Here is a 21,596-nt window from a genome sequence, read left to right as displayed (position 1 = left end):
AAAAACACACAAACTCATAGTAAAGTCCAGAAAAGTGAATTTTAACTAAAAAATAATAAAAATATACTAAAAATTAACTAAATCAAACTAAAAACATACTAAAAACAATGCCAAAAAGCGTATAAATTATCCGCTCATCACAACACCAAACTTAAATTGTTGCTTGTCCCCAAGCAACTGAAAATCAAAATAGAATAAAAAGAAGAGAATATACTATAGACTCCATAATATCAAAGAAACATAGTTCCAATTAGATGAGCGGGACTAGTAGCTTTTTGCCTCCGAACAGTTTTGGCATCTCACTCTATCCCTTGAAGTTTAGAATGATTGGCATCTATAAGAACTCAGAACTCAGATAGTGTTATTGATTCTCCTAGTTAAGTATAATGATTCTTGAACATAGCTAGTGTATGAGTCTTGGCTGTGGCCCAAAGCACTCTGTCTTCCAGTATTACCACCGGATACATACATGCCACAGACACATAATTGGGTGAACCTTTTCAGATTGTGACTCAGCTTTGCTAAAGTCCCCAATTAGAGGTGTCCAGGGTTCTTAAGCACACTCTTTTTGCCTTGGATCACAACTTTATTTCTTTCCTTTTTCTTTTTCTGCTCTTTTTCGAATTTTTTTTTTGTGTTCACTGCTTTTTCTTGCTTCAAGAATCAATTTGATGATTTTTTCAGATCCTCAATAACAGTTCTCTTTTTCCCTCATTCTTTCAAGAGCCAACAATTTTAACATTCTCAAAACAACAAGTTCAAGAGACATATGCACTGTTCAAGCATTCATTCAGAAAACAAAAAGTATTGTCACCACGTCAAACTAATCCAACTAGTTTCAAGGCTAAATTCGAAATCCTGTATTTCTTGTTCTTTTGTGATTAAAGCATTTTTCATTTAAGAGAGGTGATGGATTCATAGGACATTCATAGCTTTAAGGCATAAACTTTAAATTTTATTAATTATGAATTAAGAACAAGACTCAAAAATAGATATAAAATGAAACTAAAAATAGAAAAAAATAGAAAACAGAAAATTTAAATAGGCTCCTAATGATAGAGGTTATCACAGAGTTAGGACTCAACAACCTTGATTTTGAGAAGTGGATGCTCCCTCAGCTTGAGAGGAGAGCTTTTGGCGTTTTCACTCTTGGAGTTCACGCCCCTGCTTCTCTTGTTCCTTCAGCAATTTGCAGAGCATGCAGTTCTGATTCTGCTGTTCTTCCTTAAGTTGCTCCATAGTCTCTTGCAACTTGTTGATAGATGCTTCTAGGCTGGCCCAGTAGCCAATTTCAGGGAATTCAGGGAGGAACTCCTGCGCCCTCCTTTTGATAGAGTTGTCTTGCATTTGTCCTTCCATTGACTTCTTGGTGATTGGATGTTCAATGGGTATGAATTCATCTACTCCCATCTTTACCCCAGCCTCTTTACAGAGCAAGGAGATCAAGCTTGGGTAGGCCAGTTTGGCTTCAGTGGAATTCTTATTTGCAATTGTGTAGATCTCACAAGCAATCACATGATGAACCTCCACTTCTTTTCCAAGCATAATGCAATGAATCATCACTGCTCTCTTGATAGTGACCTCAAAACGGTTGCTAGTGGGCAATATGGAATGCCCAATAAAGTCTAGCCAACCTCTTGCAATTGGTTTGAGGTCTCCCCTCTTGAGTTGGTTTGGGACACCCTTTGAATTGGTTATCCACTTAGTTCCAGGGAGGCATATGTCCTCTAGAACTTGATCCAACCCTTTATCTGCTCTCACCATTCTCCTATTAAAGGAGTCAGGATCATCTTGCAGTTGAGGCAACTTGAAGATTTCTCTTATTTTGTCCAGATGGAAGTACATAACTTTCCCTCTGACCATGGTTCTGTAGGTATGGTAAGCGGTTCCAGTCATTCTCTGCTTATCTGTTAGCCACAGATTTGAGTAGAATTCCTGAACCATATTCCTTCCAACTTTTATTTCAGGATTGGTTAGAACTTCCCATCCTCTGTTTCGAATTTGCTCTTGGATCCCCGGATATTCATCTTCTTTCAGATCAAACTTCACTTCCGGGATCACTGACCTCAGACCCATTATTTTGTGATAATGGTCTTCATGTTCTTTAGTTAAGAACTTCTCTTGATTCCAAAGATTCTTTGGATTATTCTCTTTCTTGCCTCTTAAATTGGTTTGTTTTCCCTTAGGAGCCATGATATTGATGAATCTTGGCTTTAGTGATCACGGAAAAGCACACCAAACTTAGAGGTTTGCTTGTCCTCAAGCAAAAGAAAGGAAGGAGAAGAGAGAGGAGAAGAGCAAATTCGAATGGTGTGGGGGAATGGTGAGGCCGAACGTGTTCTTATAAAGGGGGGGGGAAGGAGATTTCGAAAAAATTGAGAAGAGATTTGAGAAGATATGGAGAGGATTTGAGAAAATGGTGAGTTTTTGAATAAGATTTGGGATTGATTTGAGAGGGATTTGAAGAATGGTTTTGATTTATGAAGATTTGAAAGTGAATGATGAAAGGTTGAAGTGTATTTATGTAGAAGAGTATGGGTAAAAAAAGGAAAGTTTGAAAAAATTTGATTTGAAAACAAAATTGTGGTCCCCCCAGCTTTCTGGCGTTAAACGCCCAGAATGGCACCCATTCTGGCGTTTAACGCCCACTTGTTGCCCCTTTTGGGCGTTTAACGCCCAGCCAGGTGCCCTGGCTGGCGTTAAACGCCAGAATTCCTTTATCACTGGACGTTTTTCTAAACGCCCAGGATGCTGCACACCTGGCGTTAAACGCCCAGAATGGTGCCCATTCTGGCGTTTAACGCCCAAAATGGCACCTTTACTGGCGTTAAATGCCCAGAATGGTGCCCATTCTGGCGTTTAACGCCCAAAATGCCCCTTACTGGCGTTTTTTCGCCAGTAAGCTCTTTTTCTCTGCTTTTTGAGCTGAATCCTTCTGTAACTCTAATTCCTTCATTTTTGATACTTGCCTCTGTAAAAACAAATCATATAACCTCCTAATGACTGGGTTGCCTCCCAGCAAGCGCTTCTTTACTGTCTTTAGCTGGACCTTTACTGAGAATCACTCAAGTCTCAGTTTTGAGCATTCCTGCTCAAAATTGCCTTCAAGATAATGCTTGATTCTCTGTCCATTAACAATGAACTTTTTGTCAGAATCAATATCCTGAAGTTCAACATATCCATATGGTGACACTCCTGTAATCACATACGGACCCCTCCACCGGGATTTAAGTTTTCCTGGAAACAATTTGAGCCTAGAGTTGAAGAGCAGAACTTTTTGTCCTGGCTCAAAGACTCTGGTTGACAACTTCTTGTCATGCCACTTCTTTGCCTTTTCCTTATAAATTTTTGCATTTTCAAAGGCATTGAGTCTGAACTCCTCTAGCTCATTTAACTGGAGCAATCTTTTTTCACCAGCTAACTGAGCATCCATGTTTAGGAATCTGGTTGCCCAGTAGGCTTTATGTTCCAGTTCCACGGGCAGATGACAGGCCTTCCCATACACCAGTTGGTATGGAGAGGTTCCTATAGGAGTCTTGAATGCTGTTCTGTATGCCCACAGAGCATCATCCAAGCTCTTTGCCCAATCCTTTCTTCGGGCTATCACAGTCCGTTCTAGGATTCTTTTTAGCTCTCTGTTAGAGACTTCAGCTTGCCCATTTGTCTGTGGATGATACGGAGTTGCCACTTTGTGGCTAATTCCATATCTGACCATAGCAGAGTATAGCTGTCTATTGCAGAAATGAGTGCCCCCATCACTGATTAGTACTCTGGGAACACCAAACCTGCTGAAGATGTATTTCTGGAGGAATTTCAGCACGGTCTTGGTATCATTAGTGGGTGTAGCAATTGCTTCTACCCACTTAGATACATAGTCCACTGCCACCAGAATGTAAGTGTTTGAGTATGATGGTGGGAACGGACCCATGAAGTCAATTCCCCATACATCAAATAATTCTATCTCTAATATCCCTTGTTGAGGCATGGCATATCCGTGAGGCAAGTTACCAGCTCTTTGACAACTGTCACAGTTACGCACAAACTCTCGGGAATCTTTATAGAGAGTAGGCCAGTAGAAGCCACATTGGAGGACTTTAGTGGCTGTTCGCTCACTTCCAAAATGTCCTCCATACTGTGATCCATGGCAATGCCAAAGGATCCTTTGTGCTTCTTCTCTGGGTACACATCTGCGGATCACTCCGTCTGCACATCTCTTAAAGAGATATGGCTCATCCCATAGGTAGTACTTGGCATCTGAAATTAATTTCTTTCTTTGCACTCTGCTGTACTCCTGGGGTATGAACCTCACAGCTTTGTAGTTTGCAATATCTGCAAACCATGGAGCTTCCTGAATGGAAAAGAGTTGCTCATCTGGGAAAGTCTCAGAGATCTCAGTAGAAGGGAGGGACGTCCCAGCTACTGGTTCTATTCGGGACAGATGATCAGCTACTTGGTTCTCTGTCCCTTTTCTGTCCCTTATTTCTATATCAAACTCTTGCAGAAGCAACACCCATCTTATTAGCCTGGGTTTTGAATCCTGCTTTGTGAGTAAGTATTTAAGAGCAGCATGGTCAGTATACACAACCACTTTGGATCCCACTAGATAGGATCTAAACTTGTCAATGGCATAGACCACTGCAAGTAACTCTTTTTCTGTGGTTGTGTAGTTCTTTAGTGCGTCATTTAGAACACGGCTGGCATAATAAATGACGTGCAAAAGCTTGTTATGCCTCTGTCCCAACACTGCACCAATGGCATGGTCACTGGCATCACACATTAGTTCAAATGGCAATGTCCAATCTGGTACAGAGATGACTGGTGCTGTGACCAGCTTAGCTTTCAGGGTCTCAAATGCCTGCAGACACTGTGTGTCAAACACAAATGGTGTGTCAGCAGCTAGCAGATTACTCAGAGGTTTTGCAATTTTCGAAAAATCCTTTATGAACCTTCTGTAGAATCCTGCATGCCCCAGAAAGCTTCTGATTGCCTTAACATTGGCAGGTGGTGGTAATTTTTCAATTACCTCTACCTTTGCCTTATCCACCTCTATTCCCCTGCTTGAAATTTTGTGCCCAAGGACAATTCCCTCAGTCACCATAAAGTGACATTTCTCCCAGTTTAAAACCAGGTTAGTCTCTTTGCACCTTTTCAGGACAAGTGCTAGGTGATTAAGACAGGAGCTGAATGAGTCTCCATATACTGAGAAGTCATCCATGAAGACTTCCAGAAATTTCTCTACCATATCTGAGAAGATAGAGAGCATGCACCTCTGAAAGGTTGCAGGTACATTGCACAGACCAAAAGGCATCCTTCTGTAGGCAAACACGCCAGAAGGGCAAGTAAATGCTGTTTTCTCTTGGTCCTGAGGATCTACTGCAATTTGGTTGTAGCCTGAATAGCCATCCAAAAAGCAGTAATAATCATGACCAGCTAGTCTTTCTAGCATTTGGTCTATGAATGGTAAAGGAAAATGATCCTTTCTGGTGGCTGTATTGAGCCTTCTGTAGTCAATACACATACGCCACCCTGTGACTGTTCTTGTAGGAACCAGTTCATTTTTTTCATTATGAACCACTGTCATGCCTCCCTTTTTGGGGACAACTTGGACAGGGCTCACCCAGGGGCTATCAGAAATAGGATAAATAATCCCAGCCTCTAGTAATTTAGTGACCTCTTTCTGCACCACCTCCTTCATGGCTGGATTTAGCCTCCTCTGTGGTTGGACCACTGGTTTGGCATTATCCTCCAACAGGATCTTGTGCATGCATCTAGCTGGGCTAATACCCTTAAGATCACTTATGGACCACCCAAGAGCTGTCTTGTGTGTCCTTAGCACTTGAATCAGTGCTTCCTCTTCCTGTGGATTTAAAGCAGAGCTTATAATCACTGGAAAAGTTTCACCCTCTCCCAGAAATGCATATTTCAGGGATGGTGGTAGTGGTTTGAGTTCAGGTTTGGGAGGCTTATCCTCCTCCTGAGGAATTTTCGAAAATTTCTTTGTTTCCTCTGGTTCTTCTTGATCAGGTTGAGCATCCTTGAAGATGTCCTCAAGCTCTGATTCTAGGTTTTCAGTCATATTGATCTCTTCTACTAGAGAGTCAATAATGTCAGCGCCCATGCAGTCATTTGGTGTGTCTGGATGCTGCATAGCTTTCACAGCATTCAACTTGAACTCATCCTCATTGACTCTAAGGGTTACTTCCCCTTTTTGTACATCAATGAGAGTCCGTCCAGTTGCTAGGAAGGGTCTTCCTAGAATGAGAGTTGCACTTTTGTGCTCCTCTATTTCCAGCACCACAAAGTCAGTTGGAAAGGCAAATGGCCCAACCTTGACAATCATATCCTCTATTATGCCTGATGGATATTTAATGGAGCCATCAGCAAGTTGAAGGCATATCCTGGTTGGTTTGACTTCTCCAGCCAACCCAAGCTTTCTGATAGTGGATGCAGGTATTAGATTGATGCTTGCTCCAAGATCACACAGGGCTGTCTTGGTGCAAGCACCTTCTAGTGTGCATGGTATCATAAAGCTTCCTGGATCTTGAAGCTTTTTTGGTAAGCTTTTCAGAATGACTGCACTGCATTCTTCAGTGAGAAATACTTTTTCAGTTTCTCTCCAATCCTTCTTATGACTTAAGATTTCTTTCATGAACTTAGTAAGAAGGTATTTGCTCAAGTGCCTCTGCAAACGGAATCTTTATTTCAAGAGTCCTTAGATAATCTGCAAAGCGGGCAAATTGCTTATCCTGCTCCGCTTGGCGGAGTTTCTGAGGATAAGGCATCTTGGCTTTATATTCTTCAACCTTAGTTGCTGCAGGCTTATTCCTTACAGAAGTGGTTGAAGAAGTCTTTTTAGAGGCATTACTGTCAGCACTCTCAGGTGTCTGATCCCCCCTTGGCGTCTGAACGCCAGGAATGGGTGAAGATTGGGCGTTAAACGCCAACTTTTCTCCCTTTTCAGGCGTTTGAACGCCAGAACTGGGCAAGGAATGGGCGTTTAACGCCAGCTTTCCTTCCCTTTCTGGCGTTTGAACGCCACTAGCATTCCTCTCTGGGCTCTTACTGTCCTCAGAGGGATTTTGAACAGTGGTTTGGTTATCCTCTGTCAATTGTTCCTTGTTTGACTTTTTACTCTTTGGAGTGATGTTGTTCAGTGTCTTCCCACTCCTCAGTTGAACTGCTTGACACTCTCCTGTCATCTGTTTAGACATCTGCTGTTTTGCTTGATTCAACTGCAGTTCCATGTTCTTGTTAGCAACTTTAGTTTCACGGAGCATTTCTTTAAATTCTGCTAACTGTTCTGTCATCAAGAGCAATTGTTGATTAAGCTCAATCATTTGTTCTTGAGGACTAGGATCAGTGACTACTGTCATGGCTTCCTCTTTTGGAGAGAACTCATTGCTAGAGTATAAATATTGGTTTCTAGCAACAGTGTCTATAAGCTCTTGAGCCTCTTCAATTGTCTTCCTCATGTGTATAGATCCACCAACTGAGTGGTCTAAAGACATCTGAGCTTTTTCTGTAAGCCCATAGTAGAAGATGTCTAACTGTACCCACTCTGAAAACATTTCAGAGGGGCATTTTCTTAGCATACCTCTATACCTCTCCCAGGCATTATAAAGGGATTCATTATCCTCTTGTTTAAAGCCTTGGATGTCCAGCCTTAGCTGTGTCATCCTCTTTGGAGGGTAAAAATGATTCAGGAATTTGTCTGACAACTGTTTCCATGTCTTTATGCTTGCTGTAGGTTGGTTATTCAACCACCTTTTAGCTTGATCTTTCACAGCAAATGGAAACAGTAATAGTCTGTAGACATCCTGATCCACCTCTTTATCATGTACTGTGTCAGCAATTTGTAAGAACTGTGCCAGAAACTCAGTAGGTTCTTCCTGTGGAAGACCGGAATACTGGCAATTTTGCTGCACTATGATAATGAGTTGAGGATTTAGCTCAAAGCTGCTTGCTTTGATGGGAGGTGTACAGATGCTACTCCCATATGCAGCTGTAATGGGGTTAGCATATGACCCCAGAGTCCTTCTGGACTGATCAATCCCACTTAGGTCCATAATGGATAAAGGGAAATGATATGGATTGCAAATAGATAAATTTTGTTTTTTTTTTTTGAATTATCCGAAAAAAATAAAATAAAATAAAATAAAAGTAAAATAAAAATAAAAATTCGAAAATTAAAAGAAAATAAGATCAAAGCAAATTGAAAACTGAGTCAATTAGTTGATTAAAAAGATTTTGAGATTAGCAATTAGAAAGATATGATTGAAAAATTTTTATGAAAAAGATTTGATTTTTGAAAAGAGGAAAGAGAAAAACAACAAAATGACACCAAACTTAAAATTTTTAGAAAATCAAACACTAATTTTCGAAAATTTTAAGGGAAAAACACAAAGAGGACACCAAACTTAGAATTTTTTATGGATCAACAAGGGACTAAGGACATGCAAAATCGAAAATTAAAGGAAAAGCAAAAGCATGCAATTGACACCAAACTTAAAATATGAAACTAGACTCAAATAAAAGACTCTAAACCAACAAAAATAAAACAGTCCTAATCTAAGCAACAAGATAAGCCGTCAGTTGTCCAAACTCGAACAATCCCCGGCAACGGCGCCAAAAACTTGGTGCACGAAATTGCAATCACACTTTTGCAATCCCGCACAACTAACCAGCAAGTGCACTGGGTCGTCCAAGTAATACCTTACGTGAGTAAGGGTCGATCCCACGGAGATTGTCGGCTTGAAGCAAGCTATGGTTATCTTGTAAATCTTAGTCAGGATATCAGAAATTGTCAAGATTAATTGTGAAAAGCAAAAGAACATGAAATAAGTACTTGTTATGCAGTAATGGAGAATAGGTTGAGGTTTTGGAGATGCTCCATCTTCTGAATCTCTGCTTTCCTACTGTCTTCTTCATCAAACACGCAAGGCTCCTTCCATGGCAAGCTGTATGTAGGGTTTCACCGTTGTCAGTGGCTACCTCCCATCCTCTCAGTGGAAATGTTCAACGCACCCTGTCACGGCACGGCTATCCATCTGTCGGTTCTCGGTCAGGCCGGAATAGAATCCATTGATTCTTTTGCGTCTGTCACTAACGCCCTGCCTGCTAGGAGTTTGAAGCACGTCACAGTCATTCAATCATTGAATCTTACTCAGAATACCATAGACAAGGTTTAGACCTTCCGGATTCTCTTGAATGCTGCCATCAGTTCTAGCTTATACCACGAAGATTCTGATTAAAGAATCCAAGAGATATCTACTCAATCTAAGGTAGAACGGAGGTGGTTGTCAGGCACACGTTCATAGTTGAGAATATGATGAGTGTCACGGATCATCACATTCATCCGGGTTAAGAACAAGTGATATCTTAGAATGGAAGCAAGCATGATTGAGTAAGAAACAGTAGTAATTGCATTAATCCATCAAGACACAGCAGAGCTCCTCACCCCCAACCATGGGGTTTAGAGACTCATGCTGTAAGAAGTACACAAAGAAACGTGTAAAGTGTCATGAGGTACAGATACAATGTCAAAAGATCCTATTAATAGTAAACTAGTAACCTAGGGTGTACAGAAATGAGTAAATGACAGAAAAATCCACTCCCGGGCCCACTTGGTGTGTGCTTGGGCTGAGCATTGAAGCTTTCATGTGTAGAGACCTTTTCTGGAGTTAAACGCCAGCTTTCATGCCAGTTTGGGCGTTTAACTCCAAGTTTTATGCCAGTTCCAGCGTTAAACGCTGGAAATTCTGAGGCTGATTTGCCACGCCAGTTTGAGCCATCAATTCTTGGGCAAAGTATGGACTATTATACATTGCTGGAAATCCCCGGATGTCTACTTTCCAATGCCGTTGAGAGCGTGCCAATTGGGCTTTTGTAGCTCCAGAAAATCCACTTCGAGTGCAGGGAGGTCAGAATCCAACAGCATCTGCAGTCCTTTTCAGTCTCTGAATCAGATTTTTGCTCAGGTCCCTCAATTTCAGCCAGAAAATACCTGAAATCGCAGAAAAATACACAAACTCATAGTAAAGTCCAGAAAAGTGAATTTTAACTAAAAACTAATAAAAATATACTAAAAATTAACTAAATCAAACTAAAAACATACTAAAAACAATGCCAAAAAGCGTATAAATTATCCGCTCATCAGGCAGCGTGTCGAGTTTGCTACCTATATGCTCACAGGTGAAGTGTCGCATTGGTGGCAAGGTATCCGACGTCTTCAGCAGCAAGGTGAGGACTATATCACCTGGAATGTCTTTCAAGAAGAGTTCTATAAGAAGTACTTTCCGACTTCTGCTAGGACGGCCAAGGAGCTTGAATTGTTACAGCTGAAGCAGGGTTCGATGTCCGTATCTAAGTATACTGACAAGTTTGAGGAGCTGTTCAGATTCTCTCGTATGTGCCAAGGGACTCTGGTGGAATATGAAGAATGGAAGTGTGTTAAGTATGAAGGAGGACTCCGGAGTGATATTTTCAGTTCAGTGGGACCAATGGAGATCGGGACTTTCTCCGAATTGGTGAACAAGTGTAGGGTTGCTGAAGAGTGTGTGAAAAGGGCAACCGCTGAGAAAGGGATTCACAAAGGATCATTTCCACAGAACCGAGGGAAGAGCTTTGCACCTAGAGGTCCGTCTTTCAAGAGGGGAAGCTCTTTCAGGAGGCCCAACAACAACAACTCCCAAGGGAAGAAGTTTGGGAAGCAGCCTCAGAATGATCAAGCTTGTACTAGGTGTGGAAGTCACCATCCGGGAGCACCATGCAAGGCCGGATGGGGTTTGTGCTACAATTGTGGAAAGGCGGGGCATAAAGCCGCAAGTTGTCCGGAGAGGCAAAAACAAGGTGCTGGGAAAGCACAACAGACTGGTCGGGTGTTCACCACTTCAGCTATAGGTGCTGAGGGATCTGAGACACTCATTCGAGGTAACTGTGAAATAGCTGGTCAAACTTTAAATGCTTTATTTGATTCGGGAGCATCACATTCATTCATTGCATTTGAGAAAGCCCATGAGTTAGGATTGAAGATTGTAACTTTAGGTTATGACCTAAAAGTATATAATGCTACCCATGAAGCTATGGTAACTAGGCTAGGATGCCCGAAAGTTTCCTTTAGGTTCAAGCAGCGTGATTTTGTTCATAATTTAATCTGCTTGCCGATGATCGGTCTTGATCTTATCTTGGGATTGGACTGGTTATCTACGAACCATGTTCTGCTAGATTGTTCTACAAAGTCGGTGTACTTTATGCCGGAAGATACAGAAGGGCCGGTCGTGGTGAATAATTATTACTTGAATTCGATGATTGTGAACTGTTCCGGAACCGAATGTCAGGGTATCCTGTTGTTAACCGCGGGTGCTTCGGGTGATGATCAAAGGTTGGAGCAGATTCTGGTTGTGTGTGAGTTTTCGGAAGTGTTTCCCGATGATATTGATGAGTTTCCACCTAACCGAGAAGTTGAATTTGCTATTGAATTGGTGCCTGGGACAGGCCCAATCTCAAGTGCTCCTTATAGGATGTCACCGTTAGAGATGACTGAGTTGAAGTCTCAATTGGAGGATTTGTTGGGTAAGAATTTTATCCGACCAAGTGTCTCTCCGTGGGGTGCGCCAGTGTTACTGGTGAAGAAGAAAGATGGGAGTATACGGCTCTGTGTGGATTACAGGCAGCTGAACAAGGTTACAATAAAGAATAAGTACCCATTGCCGAGAATTGTTGATCTCATGGATCAGTTACAAGGAGCTGGAGTTTTCTCCAAGAATGATTTGCGATCCGGCTATTACCAGATAAGGGTGAGGGGTGAGGATATCCCTAAGACCGCTTTCAGGACTCGCTATGGTCATTACGAGTACACTGTAATGTCTTTTGGGTTGACGAACGCTCCTGCGGTATTCATGGATTATATGAATAGAGTTTTCCGTCTGTTTCTGGATAAATTCGTTGTTGTCTTCATTGATGACATACTGATTTATTCCAAGAATGAGGAAGAACATGCGGAACACTTGAGGACCGTGTTACAGATTCTAAAGGAGAAGAGACTCTATGCAAAACTGTCTAAGTGTGAGTTTTGGAAGAGTGAGGTGAAGTTTTTGGGTCACGTGGTGAGTAAGAAGGGAATAGCCGTAGATTCAACTAAGGTAGAGGCTGTGATGGATTGGAAGCAACCAACCACCGTAATGGAGATAAGGAGTTTTCTGGGCTTAGTTGGCTATTACCGAAGGTTTATCAAGGGCTTTTCACAGATAGCTTTGCCAATGACAAAGTTAACCCGCAAAGACACTCCGTTTGTTTGCACTCCTGAGTGCGAGGAGAGCTTTCAGACATTGAAGAAAAAGTTGACCACTGCACCTGTGTTAGTGTTACCTGAGCCGAATGAGCCATTTGAGGTGTACTGTGATGCCTCATTAAAGGGTTTAGGGTGCGTGCTGATGCAGCATCATAATGTGGTGGCGTATGCCTCACGACAGTTGAGACCTCATGAAGTTAATTACCCTACGCACGATTTGGAACTCGATGTGGTTGTGTTTGCCTTGAAGGTATGGAGGCATTATCTCTATGGGGTTAAGTTCCAAGTTTTCTCTGATCATAAGAGCTTGAAGTATCTCTTTGATCAGAAAGAGCTTAATATGAGGCAGATGAGGTGGATGGAATTATTAAAGGACTACGACTTCGAGTTACATTATCATCCGGGAAAGGCAAATGTAGTGGCGGATGCATTAAGTCGGAAGTCGTTATATGCAGTATGGATGATGCTTCAAGAGGAGAAGTTGCTCAAGGGATTCGAGAGTCTGAAAATTGGTGCTCGAGAGGTATCCGGAACCTTGTGTTTGAGCCGATTAGAAATCTCAAGTGACTTTAAGTCCGGACTCCTAAAGGCTCATCAAAATGATGAAGCCTTATGGAAGGTGTTACCGGCTATTGAGTAGGGAAAACGGTGGAGAGTGTCGGAAGAAAAAGATGGGTTATGGAGATTCAAGGGTAGGATCATTGTGCCGGATGTTGGCACTTTGAGGCAAGATATTTTAAAGGAGGCACACAAAAGTGGATTCTCCATTCACCCGGGAAGTACTAAGATGTACCATGATTTAAAGGCGATGTTTTGGTGGCCGGGTATGAAGAATGATGTGGCGGAATATGTTTCAAAGTGCTTAACTTGTCAAAAGATAAAGATTGAACATCAAAGACCTTCCGGGATGTTACAACCCTTAGAGATTCCACAATGAAAATGGGAAAGTAATGCAATGGACTTAGTGTCGGGATTGCCAAGGACTAGGGCTGGTTTTGATGCTATTTGGGTGATTGTGGACCGACTGACGAAGTCAGCTCACTTTTTACCCATTCGTATGACTTACACCCTTGAGGAGCTAGCGCGGTTATACATAAAGGAGATTTTGAGACTTCATGGTGTACCTGCTACTATAATCTCTGATAGAGATCCTCGTTTCACTTCAAGGTTTTGGGGTGCATTTTAGAAAGCTTTTGGAACCCGATTAAGCTTGAGCACGGCTTACCATCCTCAAACAGATGGTCAATCCGAGAGGACAATCCAAACACTAGAGGATATGTTGAGAGCTTGTGTTTTGGACCAACCGGTGAGTTGGGATCGGTATATGCCATTAGTGGAGTTTGCATACAATAATAGTTATCATGCGAGCATTGGAATGGCTCCGTATGAGGCCTTGTATGGGAGAAAATGTCAATCTCCGCTATGTTGGTATGAAGCTGGAGAGAAAGGCTTGTTGGGGCCGGAAATGATAGCTGAGACCACTGAACAAGTCAAGAAAATTCGAGATAGGATGCTTACGGCGCAGAGTCGTCAAAAGAGTTATGCCGATTAGAGGCGAAAGCCCTTAGAATTTGAGGAAGGAGACCATGTCTTCCTTAAGGTTACTCCAACTACAGGAGTAGGTAGGGTGATTAAGGCAAAGAAGTTGAATCCTCGATACATTGGTCCATTTCAGATCCTAGAGAGGATTGGACCGGTGGCGTATCGGATGGCTCTACCACCTCATCTTTCGAACCTGCACGACGTGTTTCACGTGTCACAGCTTCGGAAGTACACTCCTGATGCTAGCCATGTGTTGGAACCTGAATCGGTTCAGTTAAGGGAAGATTTGACGCTTCCAGTGGCTCCAGTCAGAATTGATGATACTAGTATTAAACGGTTGCGTGAAAAAGATGTTTCATTAGTCAAAGTGGCATGGAGTCGAGGCGGTGTTGAGGAACACACTTGGGAACTTGAGTCGGAGATGTGAACGGACTATCCGCATTTATTCTCAGGTAATTGCATTTGAATTTTGTGGGCAAAATTCCCAATTAGGTGGGTAGAATGTAAAACCCGGTTAATTAACGGCTAATTAACCCATAAATGAGAATTTATTCTAGAAAGCCTAAAATGTGATTTTTATGGCTAAATGTGATAGAGGAGATTGAGATGAGAATTTTGGTACCAATTTTATAGAATTCGGACCAAGATTGGACCGAACGGGCCAAACCGGGCTAACCGGACCCAAAGTGGGCCCTTGTCCCAACATAACTAAACCAAAACCCTAGTTTTTAGCACTCTCTCTCCTCACAACACACTCAAACACGCTGAAATGGTGGAGAGGAAGGGAAGAACACTCTCTCAACTTCTTTCTCTCACTTGATCTTCAAACCACCATAACTTTTTATCTAGAGCTCCGATCGCCGCTCCGTTTGCGGCCACGCGTTCACCGCGGAAAGCTCTACAAAACCCATACAATTAATCTTGAGGTAAGCCACGTTTTGCTCTTCGAAATTCCAGCCTTGTTTCCGAGTTTTATGAGCAAAAATATTGAGATTTTGGGCTCATTGATGTTATAGGATCCAACTCTCTTGAAGGAGAAGGTTAATCTTGTCTACTTAGACCTTGAGTGTGGTAAGATTCTCAACCCTAGTGTAATTTGTGATTTTATGATGTTTGGATTTTGAGATGTTGTGTATGGGTATGATGATTGTGGCTTAGGTTGTGTATATGTGAATATTGGAGCTTGATTGGTGATTTTGAAAAGCTTGGAAAGGGTTTGGTGGTGAAAAATCTGTTCTTGGAGGTTTTGAGGCCTTGAGAGCTTGTGGATAAGTGGTTTGGAAGTGCTCCGGTTGAGCTTGGGAAATCGGCTAAGGTATGGTTTCGGTTTCCCGTATCTAATATGTAATATGGTAGGAAATACTTAGGCTAGAGGCCCTAAGATAGGTATTGAATTGTTGATGTTGTTGAATGGTTGAAATATATGATGCGGTCATATATGTGATGATGATTATTGATGCCTTGGTGGTATGATGCATGAGAAATATGCATGTTGTGATATATGCTTGATGATTGGTTATGGTTGAATTGTGGGTTGAACCATGTTGATGGTGAGTATGATATTGATTATGTACAATGATGATTTATTGGAATTAGTGTTGTTGAGAATTGGCATGATGAAGAGTATATGATATGTCAATATGTTTGAGTTTGAGTCACTTGGGTGAAGTGGGTTAAAAAGATGAGATTGTGACTTTGTAAATTGTGGTAATGTGTCAATGTGTGAGTTGAGGAGGCTTGAGGCTGAATTTGATATATTTTGATTGATTTCAAAGAAAAGGGATGAAATTGGCATGTTTTGATTGATTTTGAAAAGAGTTGAAAATGGCTTGTTTTGAAAATGGCACTAGGTGGTTTTGTATGAAAATATAGTTTTTGGGCATACTTTGGCGGAACATAACTTGGACTACGGATTTCTGTTTTGTACCAAATCTGTGTAGAAATGAAATTGGATCCGGAAAGTCTATGCCGTTCGAAGAACGGATGAAAAATGATTTAAAATGAGGAAGTTATGTCCATTGGAAGATAGGGGTTTGAATCTGTGAATTTTGCAGCTTTTAACTTAGAAAATTTTTAGCAGAATAACCCCTTGCGCGTAGGCGCACTTGGCGCGTACGCGCCGATCTTCCAGAAAGCGCCATCCACGCGTGCGCGTGATGTGCGCGGGTGCGCCGATTGTGCTGCACCCAATGCCCAGCCATTTTCCAGAGAGTTATGCCAGAACTGTGCCAGTGTTGTGCCTGGGGCACAAGAACACCCACGCGTACGCGTGGTTGACGCGTGCGCGTCGATTGGCAAATTTGTAATCCACGCGTTAGCGTGCATGACGCTTGCGCGTCGATGAGTTTTGAGGCCATCCACGCGTGCGCGTGGAGTGCGCGTACGCGTGGCCCTGTTTTCATCCCAAAGTTGATTTTTGAGTTTTAAAAGCCAAATCTCATACTTCTAAGCCTCCGATCTCACCATTTATGTCTTAAATCATTATGATATGCCTAGCTATTAGAAAAGGAGCTAGTGAATGAAGTAACTTGTGAGTGAAGCAAGGGAAAAATGAATGATCAATGAGGATCAAAGATGATTATGTGAGATGCGGAGAATGGTGGTGGAAGTGCTTATTATGCCATGGGCCGAAAGGCTGTAATTGTTAATGAAACGGCTGGTTATGGATTTAACCGTGAGCCGGGTGGCTGGTTATGGATTTAACCGTGAGCCGGAATGGCTGTGTATGATATGAATATTGGCTGGTTCTGGACTGAACCGTGAGCCGGATGGCTGATATGGATGTTGATCCATGAATGAGAATTCATGCATGTATATGCTGAATTATTGATAATTGAGATTTGCACTTCCACTATCTGAGATACGAGTTTCCCTGGGTAGTAGCAGTGGCTAGCCACACGTGCTCCAGTTTGAGACTTGATACTCTGTTGACCCTATGTCGTAAGTGTGGCCGGGCACTGTGAAAGACCCGGATGAGCTCGCCCCCGTAAATATTCACCAGTGATGGTGATGGATATGGATCATATTTATGATCAAGTTTATGATGAGTATAACTCGAGTTGGGGATGCGCGACAGAGGGACAGTCCAAGAGTTAGCTACCAGGACTTGTCGGGTTGGCTCTATAACTGACAGATGATATCATCAGCTACTAGGGACAGGCATTCATCATATGCATACTATGTGAATTGTTTGAGATTGCCTATTTGACTGCATATTACTTGCTAATTGTCTAAATGCCTTAACTGCTCCTATTTGTATATTCCTTGTTTGATATAACTGTGTTTGCTACATTATACTCCTGCTGGTGGTTGGGAGGTTTGAAGGAATTGGAAAGGGAAGTATTAGTTAGACTGAAGAATCTTTAGTCAGATGCCCTTATAAGGTTTAGCTTGTTTATAAGCTTTGATATTATCTGAAGGAAGCTCTAGGATTGCCTTTGGCTTTCCTCTATTATTATGTATTATATATGTGGAAGCTGTTACCATGCTGGGGACCTCTGGTTCTCACCCATGCGGATTTTGTGGTTTTCAGATGCAGGACGTGTGGTTTCCCACTGAGGCATGCTGGAGACTTCTAGATTTGCGAAGATTCCTTATTTTTGGGGACTCTGTTTTAGTTTATATGTTTTGCTTAGATCCTTTTATCTCCATTAAATAATACAAACTGTGATGACTCCTCTTTTGGGAGATTTTGGAGAATAGGTTTTATGTTTTTGTGTCCCTTTGGGTTTCCTTTGGGGTTTTTCTTATTTTTATCATATGTATATATTGCTATGCTCGGACCGGTTATCTTCGCAGCCGGATCTTGAGTCTTGATATTCCTGTTTTTGACACTCCTTTGTATATGTATAATCTCGCGTTGGTTTATCCTTGTTCGTTACGTTATCGATCGGAGTGTTGCGCTTTTGAGTTGCGATTTTTGTTTACCCCTTTTTCTACAAAGGCTCCTAGTTATAATCAATCATTCATACTACTATACGTACTAAATTTTTATTTTAGAGGTCGTAATACCTTGCCATCTCTGAATTATGACTTAAGCATAAGACTCTGTATGGTAGGGTGTTACATTGTCCCTCTGTAAAAGCCTCGTTGAAAATTATTTACCGACGAATTTTTTTCGTCGGAAAATTACTGAGGATTTTTACCAGTTACCGATGAATTTTTCCTCGGTAAATCCTCCCCTCAATTTCCCTGAAACGTCGAATTTTTCGACGAATTCTTTGTCGGTAATTACAGACGAATTTTCTGACGGATTTTTCACCGATAATTGGCAACAAATTTTTCGATAGATTTTTTGTCTGTAATTAGAACCTTGGAAAATCATCTCACACTCTAAATACAGACAGAAAATCCGTCTGTAAATCTGTCAGTAAGGTAAAATAGAATTTTTTTAGATTTTTCCATTGCAAAATAAACTTGTTTTCATACAAAATAAATATAAATTTAAACAAGTTCATCATATTATCAAGCAAAAAAAGAAATACTATAAACAAGCATGTCAATATAATTCATTTACGTCATATAATTAAAAAAAGTTGAAGCAGAAGTAATGAATATCACTTACATCCTTCCACTCTCATACAACTTCATTCATCAAATTAATCTAATTACTTTATAAAACTAACTTACTCACATGAATTGGAACAATAAAGTTAAAAATATTATCAAATTATGTGTCAGTTGTTGAAGTAGAAGTAATGCTCAGGTATTAATCTTGTAGTCAAAGATTTTCCAGTTGGTGATACAGCCAATGCTTGCTGGCGAAGAACTTGGTTTTCTGACTCTGAATTGGAAATTTTTTCCTCCAATCTATGTGGAAAATCTGAAGATTGTTTTAACAGCCCACTGAACAGGAATGACACATAATCACAGCCATGACCTATTGAAAGCGACAACAAGAAAGTTCAGAGAAAAATTGAAAAAAATGTTCAATTCACCTATACAAGTGCATCAGGGCAAGATTCAAAAACAACTAAGAGAACTCCTATAGGAGATGATGTCTTCTCTAAAATTAACCCATCTGCAAGCTAAAAGGCAAACAGAAGTTTTAAGACATGTTTCATCTTTGCATGGTAACAAAATCCACCTATTCAAAATAAGAATGAACAGAGTTATGAGATCTAAAAATTCCTTACTAAGTATGGTAAGGATGACACTCAGCATATTCAGTTAGAGATGTACTCTCCGTTAATAGCACGCTCAAGCGTATCATCATCTTCAAACCATTGCCGTAATTGGTCATTTGCCTGCATGATAATCAAATGACACTTTAGAATCCATATTGCAACAAACCTAATAGATATGACTATATAAATTACCGGATAAAAAAACTTCTGAGCAGCAAAAGTACAAAAGTAAATTTAGAGCAATGTACTTTGCCTGAAAGCCTACAGCTTAATGGTCTTCCTTCAAGTTTAGAGTTGTAAAAGTGTTACAATCTCTTTATGTATTAGGTAATCAGTTGGCACAAATTAACAAGTAGTTGATAATGCAATATAATATTTTTCCTGATTAGCACCAAATAAAAACATTAACATTGTTTCCAATGTTATCAGTTTGCAGGAACTCTCATCATCCATGAAGTTTTTCAATTGGCTCGCATACCTAACATGCAGTTATGCTGATTTCACCAAGTGAAGGTTATTAGAAAAAGGATAGTGAACTCTTAGCATTACCTGTTGCTCCCTAAGATCAAGCTCTCATCACGAGTAGTGTCTGCAAAAACCTTCTATTAAAATAAAGGTGCATAAACAAGTTAGTAAAGAATTAGATAGAATACTAGTATGGACAGTGTAATCAAAAGACAAAGCATGACAAACCTGATGATCAGGGACTTGTCGAATGTCACTGACATCCTATAAGAAACAAGCCATAACGTTCAAGTTCAACAAAACTAAAGTCACACAAAGAACATGGGCAGCATAAAAAGGTGTAGTATTAGTAACAGAAGTTAACAAATTTGCAGTTGCAATAACAACAACAATACCACAATAACAAATTATGAATATTGCCTTTCAAAAATAATATCAATTACTTGGAATCTGTGAGGGAATAAGCTTGAGAGTTTGCCCCCAAATAGAGGGCGTTCATAAACAGCATCTTGAGGCATTGTTGATACCAGTGTTCATTTAGTAAATGCTTAGAGAGGTATCTTTTATTTTCACAAAATTCTAAAAATAGAAAATATTGAAAATGAAAACACAAACCAAACACACCTAATTTTCTTTGCAGGGAACAAAAAAATAGTGATCATCAATCCTATATAAAGAAAAGGTGGTGCTACTTGATACATCATGAATCTAAAAGGAAGTTAAAAACAGAATATCAGTATGAGGTAACTTACTAGCGTCCTTTCTGGCTCCAACACACTATTCAGTCTCTCAAGTACACTATCATCAGCTAAAGATATCTCATCAACAAGAAAGAGATCACCGCCTCTCATTGCTTTTACAAGGGGACCATCCTGCCATTCAAATATGCTCTGCCACTTCTTGTGCAAGACATCGAGCTCAAACTTTAACTGCTCAAAAGCTCAAAGATCATCCTTGCTAACATCATGAATATGAATTTGACCTTTATATTTCCTTATCATGCCATTAAGCATATCAAGGGTTGAGGCAGCTTGCTCTATGTCAGAAGAAACTAACTATAGAAGAGAACAAGAAATCAGTATTTATGCTACAAATGACTTGGATTAAGAAAAATGGGTACAAAAAATAAAACTATTGCAGAAAATAATGTGTTAAAAAAGATCTCCTAGTAAGGACCATGCACTGTGTTAAAAAATAAGTATGACTTTTCTTCTCCATTGCATCTGAGTCCTGCATCCATTATTAAGACTTTCAGCACTTGTACAATTTGTACTGCATATGGACATCAGATCAATTTTCAAAAAATTTGTACTCACCCTTTTATTCATTTGAGCTATTTCTTTATGAACTTGGTGACTAATTTCAGATGAATCATATGATGCAACAAGTATATGAATTGCTTCTTCTGTGGTTAGCCCTCTAGCTAATCCTTTCTCAAGATCCTACTCCTGAAACAAAGAGATAAATTGGTTAAGTTTCTTTGTAATCTATCATTGTAACCTTTAAAATAAATTATTGTTCAGTAAAGATCTTAGAGTGATTCATATTCTACCTACCTATTCAAAATCCTTGTTAATAATTTTTACAAAGTGATCAGGAGGATTCTGGAGACTTGGGCAAGGAAAACCATTTGATGAGAAAAACTGCAGCCAAAAACAGAATTCAATAAGCCATTGATTTGCAACAACAAATACATATATGGACAAATGATACTGATTTCTAACCTTATTGGCAGCTGAGACAGGTCCGAAGTAGCTTATTACTTATTGCTTATCAAACATTCATGTGAGTAACTTCTATTCTATTTTATTTTATTTATCTAATCACTAACACAAGTTGCATTAAAGACTTTACACCTACGCCATTATCAAGTTTTTGACTAGCTACTCGGAACTCTTCCATAGATTTCTCAGGGTTTATCTGCCCCAAAAAAAGATTCAATAGAATGCGAGAAACAGTTTCACAAATAGAAACATATGAGCACTATTAGTTTAATATTCAATTATGTTTCAATCAAAATGAGTACCTCGAGAGCATATAATGGTGACTCCACTCCTTCAACTGGAACAAGATGTAATACTTCCTTTCCTTCCCTGTCACCATCTCGTCAAATCCACATTAGGACAGGAACACATTGAGATGGAAATAGAGATAATTGAAAATAAGAGTAAATT

Source organism: Arachis stenosperma, chromosome 7 (genome assembly GCF_014773155.1).
Source record: "Arachis stenosperma cultivar V10309 chromosome 7, arast.V10309.gnm1.PFL2, whole genome shotgun sequence".
In the NCBI taxonomy this organism is placed as follows: Eukaryota; Viridiplantae; Streptophyta; class Magnoliopsida; order Fabales; family Fabaceae; genus Arachis; species Arachis stenosperma.
The sequence above is the reverse complement of the archived record's forward strand: the minus strand, read 5'-3'. Positions refer to the sequence as shown.